This window comes from Calliopsis andreniformis, unplaced genomic scaffold (assembly GCF_051401765.1).
Source record: "Calliopsis andreniformis isolate RMS-2024a unplaced genomic scaffold, iyCalAndr_principal scaffold0004, whole genome shotgun sequence".
Taxonomy (NCBI): domain Eukaryota; kingdom Metazoa; phylum Arthropoda; class Insecta; order Hymenoptera; family Andrenidae; genus Calliopsis; species Calliopsis andreniformis.
Window position 1 is genome coordinate 10,537,635 of NW_027480424.1, and position 7,019 is coordinate 10,544,653.

Here is a 7,019-nt window from a genome sequence, read left to right on the forward strand (position 1 = left end):
AACAGTTTTTCCATCGTATAAAAGGATTAATTGCAACTAGTTTGAAAGTGATGGCCATTTCTACGTTCCGGGCAACCTAGGCTTCACCCTAGGGCGTTGCTCCAACAGATTGAATAGTTATGGCCTTAGAAGTCAACGCCCGAAGCATAAAATGCAATAAAAATGCAACAGTTTTTCCACCGTATAAAAGGATTCATTGCAACCAGTTTGAAAGTGATGGTCATTTCTACGTTCCGGGCAACCTAGGCTTCACTCTAGGGCGTTGTTCCACCAGATGGAATAGTTAGGGCATAAGAAGTCAACGCCAGAAGCATAAAATACGGTATAAATACAACAGCTTTTCCAATGTATAAAACGAATAATTGCAACCCGTGTGAAATTTATGGTCATTTCTACGTTCCGGGCAACCTAGGCTTCACCACAGGGCGTTGCTCCACCAGGTGGAATAGATAGGGCATAAGAAGTCAACGCCAGCAGCATAAAATACAATATAAATACAACAGTTTTTCAATCGTATAAAACGAGTAATTGCAACCAGTATGAAAGTTAACGTCATTTCCACGTTCCGGGAAACCTAGGCTTCACCCTAGGGCGTTGCTCCAACTGATTGTATAGTTAGGGCCTTAGAAGTCAACGCCCGAAGCATAAAATGCAATAAAAATGCATCAGTTTTTCCATCGTATAAAAGGATTAATTGCAACCAGTTTGAAAGTTATGGTCATTTCTACGTTACGGGCAACCTAGGCGTCACTCTAGTGCGTTGCTCCACCACATCTAATAGCTACGGTCTTAGACGTCAACGACAGAAGCATAAAGTACAATAAAGAAGCAACAGCTTTTCCTACGTATAAAACGAATAATTGCAACCAGTGTGAAAGTTATTGTCATTTCTACTTTCCGAGCAACCTAGGCTTCACTCTAGGGCGTTGCTCCAACAGATTGAATGTTTAGGGCCTTAGAAGTCAACGCCCGAAGCATAAAATACAATAAAAATACAACAGGCTTTTCATCGTATAACAGGAATAATTGCAACAAGCGTGAAAGTAATGTTCATTTCGGCGTTTCGGGCATCCTAGACTTAACTCTGAGGCATTGTTCCACCAGATCGAATAGTTGGGGCCTTAGAAGTCAACGCCCGAAGCATAAAGTGCAATAAAAATACAACAGTGTTTCCATCATATAACAGGAATAATTGCAACCAGTTTGAAAGTGATGGCCAATTCTACGTTCCGGGCATCCTAGGCTTCACTCTATTGCGTTGCTCCACCAGATTGAAAAGTTAGTGCCTTAGAAGTCAACGCCAGAAGCATAAAATACAATATAAATACAACAGTTTTTCCATCGTATAAAACGAATAATTGCAACCAGTATGAGACTTATGGTCATTTCTACATTCCGAGCAACCTAGGCTTCACTCTAGGGCGTTGGTCCAACAGATTGAATATTTAGGGCCTTAGAAGTCAACGCCCGAAGCATAAAATACAATATAAATACAACAGTTTTTCCATCGTATAAAAGGATTAATTGCAACTAGTTTGAAAGTGATGGCCATTTCTACGTTCCGGGCAATCTAGGCTTCACCCTAGGGCGTTGCTCCAACAGATTGAATAGTTAGGGCCTTAGAAGTCAACGCCCGAAGCATAAAATGCAATAAAAATGCAACAGTTTTTCCACCGTATAAAAGGATTAATTGCAACCAGTTTGAAAGTGATGGTCATTTCTACGTTCCGGGCAACCTAGGCTTCACTCTAGGGCGTTGCTCCACCAGATCGAATAGCTAGGGCCTTAGAAGTCAACGCCAGAAGCATAAAATACAGTATAAATACAACAGTTTTTCCATTGTATAGCATGACTAATTGCAACCAGTGCGATAGTAACGATCATTTCGACGTTTCGGGCATCCTAGACTTAACTCTGAGGCGTTGCTCCACCAGATCGAAGAGTTAGGGTCTAAGAAGTCCACGCCGGAAGCATAAAATACGGTATAAATACAACAGCTTTCCCATTGTATAAAACGGATAATTGCAACCAGTATGAAAGGTATGGGCATTTCTACTTTCAGGGCAACCTAGGCTTCACCCTAGGGCGTTGCTCCAGCAGATTGAATAGTTAGGGCCTTAGAAGTCAACGCCCGAAGCATAAAATACAAAATAAATAGAACAGTTTTTCCACCGTATAAAACAATTATTGCAACCAGTGTGAAAGTAATGGGCATTTCTACGTTCCGGGCAACCTAGGCTTCACTATAGGGCGTTGCTCCACCACATCGAATAGCTACGGCCTTAGAAGTCAACGCCAGAAGCATGAAATGCAATATAAATACAACAGTTTTTCCATCGTATAAAACGTATAATTGCTACCGGTGTGAAAGTTATGGTCATTTCTACGTTCCGGGCAACCTAGACTTCACCCTAGGGCGTTGTTCCACCAGATGGAATAGTTAGGGCATAAGAAGTCAACGCCAGAAGCATAAAATACGGTATAAATACAACAGCTTTTCCAATGTATAAAACGAATAATTGCAACCCGTGTGAAATTTATGGTCATTTCTACGTTCCGGGCAACCTAGGCTTCACCACAGGGCGTTGCTCCACCAGATGGAATAGATAGGGCATAAGAAGTCAACGCCAGCAGCATAAAATACAATATAAATACAACAGTTTTTCAATCGTATAAAACGAGTAATTGCAACCAGTATGAAAGTTAACGTCATTTCCACGTTCCGGGCAACCTAGGCTTCACCCTATGGCGTTGCTCCAACTGATTGTATAGTTAGGGCCTTAGAAGTCAACGCCCGAAGCATAAAATGCAATAAAAATGCATCAGTTTTTCCATCGTATAAAAGGATTAATTGCAACCAGTTTGAAAGTTATGGTCATTTCTACGTTACGGGCAACCTAGGCGTCACTCTAGTACGTTGCTCCACCACATCTAATAGCTACGGTCTTAGACGTCAACGACAGAAGCATAAAGTACAATAAAGATGCAACAGCTTTTCCTACGTATAAAACGAATAATTGCAACCTGTGTGAAAGTTATTGTCATTTCTACTTTCCGAGCAACCTAGGCTTCACTCTAGGGCGTTGGTCCAACAGATTGATTGTTTAGGGCCTTAGAAGTCAACGCCCGAAGCATAAAAAACAATATAAATACAACAGTTTTTCCATCGTATAAAAGGATTAATTGCAACCAGTTTGAAAGTGATGGCCATTTCTACGTTCCGGGCAACCTAGGCTTCACCCTAGGGCGTTGCTCCAACAGATTGAATAGTTAGGGCCTTAGAAGTCAACGCCCGAAGCATAAAATGCAATAAAAATGCAACAGTTTTTCCACCGTATAAAAGGATTAATTGCAACCAGTTTGAAAGTGATGGTCGTTTCTACGTTCCGGGCAACCTAGGCTTCACTCTAGGGCGTTGCTCCACCAGATCGAATAGCTAGGGCCTTAGAAGTCAACGCCAGAATTATGAAATACAATATAAATACAATAGTTTTTCCATCGTATAAAACGAATAATTGCTACCGGTGTGAAAGATATGGACATTTCTACGTTTCGGGCAACCTAGGCTTCACCCTAGGGCGTTGTTCCACCAGACGGAATAGTTAGGGCATAAGAATTCCACGCCGGAAGCATAAAATACGGTATAAATACAACAGCTTTTCCATTGTATAAAACGGATAATTGCAACCAGTATGAAAGGTATGGCCATTTCTACTTTCAGGGCAACCTAGGCTTCACCCTAGGGCGTTGATCCAACAGATTGAATAGTTAGGGCCTTAGAAGTCAACGCCCGAAGCATAAAATACAAAATAAATAGAACAGTTTTTCCACCGTATAAAACTAATAATTGCAACCAGTGTGAAAGTAATGGGCATTTCTACGTTCCGTGCAACCTAGGCTTCACTCTAGGGTGTTATTCCACCACATCGAATAGCTACGGCCTTAGAAGTCAACGCCAGAAGCATGTAATGCAATATAAATACAACAGTTTTTCCATCGTATAAAACGTATAATTGCTACCGGTGTGAAAGTTATGGCCATTTCTACGTTCCGGGCAACCTAGGCTTCACCATAGGGCGTTGTTCCACCAGATGGAATAGATAGGGCATAAGAAGTCAACGCCAGCAGCATAAAATACAATATAAATACAACAGTTTTTCAATCGTATAAAACGAGTAATTGCAACCAGTATGAAAGTTAACGTCATTTCCACGTTCCGGGCAACCTAGGCTTCACCCTAGGGCGTTGCTCCAACAGATTGAATAGTTAGGGCCTTAGAAGCCAACGCCGGACGCATAAAATGCAATAAAAATACAACAGTTTTTCCATCGTAGAAAACGAATAATTGCAACCTGTGTGAAGGTTATGGTCATATCTACGTTCCGGGCAACCTTGGCTTCACTGTAGGGTGTTGCTCCACCAGATCGAATAGCTAGGGCCTTAGAAGTCAACGCCAGAAGCATAAAATACAGTATAAATACAACAGTTTTTCCACTGTATAGCATGACTAATTGCAACCAGTGCGATAGTAACGATCATTTCGACGTTTCGGGCATCCTAGACTTAACTCTGAGGCGTTGCTCCACCAGATCGAAGAGTTAGGGTCTAAGAAGTCAACACCGGAAGCATAAAATACAATATAAATATAACAGTTTTTCCATCGTATAAAACGAATAATAGCAATCAGTGTGAAAGTTATGGTCATTTCGAAGTTCCGGGCAACCTAGGCTTCACCGTACGGCGTTGCTCCAACAGATTGAATAGTTAGGGCCTTAGAAGTCAACGCCCGAAGCATAAAAGGCAATAAAAATGCAACAGTTTTTCCGACGTATAAAAGGATTAATTGCAACCAGTTTGAAAGTGATGGTCATTTCTACGTTCCGGGCAACCTAGGCTTCACTCTAGGGCGTTGCTCCACCAGATCGAATAGCTAGGCCGTTAGAAGTCAACGCCAGAAGCATGAAATACAATATAAATACAACAGTTTTTCCATCGTATAAAACGAATAATTGCTACCGGTGTGAAAGTGATGGTCATTTGTACGTTCCAGGCAACCTAGGCTTCACTCTAGGGCGTTGTTCCACCAGATCGAATTGTTAGGGCCTAAGAAGTCAACGCCAGAAGCATAAGATACAATATAAATATAACAGTTTTTCCATCGTATAGAACGAATAATAGCAACCAGTGTGAAAGTTATGGTCACTTCTACGTTCCGGGCAACCTAGGCTTCACTCTAGGGCGTTGCTCCACCAGATCAAACAGTTAGGGTTTTAGAAATCAACGCCCGAAGCATAAAATACAAAATAAATAGAACAGTTTTTCCACTGTATAAAACGAATAATTGCAACCCGTGTGAAAGTTATGGTCATTTCTACGTTCCGGGCAACCTAGGCTTCACTCTAGGGCGTTGCTCCACCAGATCAAACAGCTAGAGCCTTAGAAGTCAACGCCCGAAGCATAAAATACAATATAAATATAACAGTTTTTCCATCGTATAGAACGAACAATTGCTGCCAGTGTAAAAGTTATGGTCATTTCTACGTTCCGGGCAACCTAGGCTTCACCCTAGGGCGTTGCTCCACCAGATCGAATAGTTAGGGCCTAAGAAGTGAACGCCAGAAGCATAAAATACAATATAAATACAACAGTTTTTCCATCATATAAAACGAGTAATTGCAACCAGTATGAAAGTTGTGGTCATTTCTACTTTCCGGGCAACCCAGGCTACACCCTAGGGCGTTGATCCAACAGATCGAATAGTTAGTGCCTTAGAAGTCCACGGCCGAAGCATAAAATTCAAAATAAATAGAACTGTTTTTCCGTCGTATAAAACGAATAATTGCACCCAGTATGAAAGTTAACGTCATTTCTACGTTCCGGGCAAGCTAGGCTTCACACTAGGGCGCTGCTCCACCAGATCGAATAGTTAGTGCCTTAGAAGTCAACGCCAGAAGCATAAAATACAATCTAAATACAACAGTTTTTCCATCGTATAAAACGAATAATTGATAGCAGTATGGAAGTGATGGTCATTTCTACGCTCCGGGCAGCCTAGGCCTCACTCTAGGACGTTGTTCCACCAGATTGAATAGTTAGGTCCTATGAAATCAACGGGAGAAGCATAAAATACAATATAAATATAACAGTTTTTCCATCGTATAAAACGAATAATTTCAACCAGTGTGAATGTTATGGTCATTTCTACATTCCGAGCAACCTAGGCTTCACTCTAGGGCGTTGATACACCAGATAGAATAGGTAGGGCCATAGAAGTCTACGCCCGAAGCATAAAATACAATAAATATACAAGGGTTTTTCCATCGTATATCAGGAATAATTGCAACCAGTGTGAAAGTGATGATCATTTCTACGTTCCGGGCAACGTAGGCTTCACGGTAGGGCGTTGTTCCACCAGATTGAACACTTAGGGCTTAAGAAGTCACCGCCAGAAGCATAAAATACAATATAAATATAACAGTTTTTCCATCGTATAAAACGAATAATAGCAATCAGTGTGAAAGTTATGGTCATTTCTAAGTTCCGGGCAACCTAGGCTTCACGCAGAGGGCGCTGCTCCAACAGATTGTATAGTTAGGGCCTTAGAAGTCAACGCCCGAAGCATAAAATGCAATAAAAATGCATCAGTTTTTCCATCGTATAAAAGGATTAATTGCAACCAGTTTGAAAGTTATGGTCATTTCTACGTTACGGGCAACCTAGGCGTCACTCTAGTGCGTTGCTCCACCACATCTAATAGCTACGGTCTTAGACGTCAACGACAGAAGCATAAAATACAATAAAGATGCAACAGCTTTTCCTACGTATAAAACGAATAATTGCAACCATTGTGAAAGTTATTCTCATATCTACTTTCCGGGCAACCTAGGCTTCACTCTAGGGCGTTGATACAACAGATTGAATAGTTAGGGCCTTAGAAGTCAGCGCCGGAAGCATAAAATACAATATAAATATAACAGGTTTTCCATCATATAACAGGAATAATTGCAACCAGTTTGAAA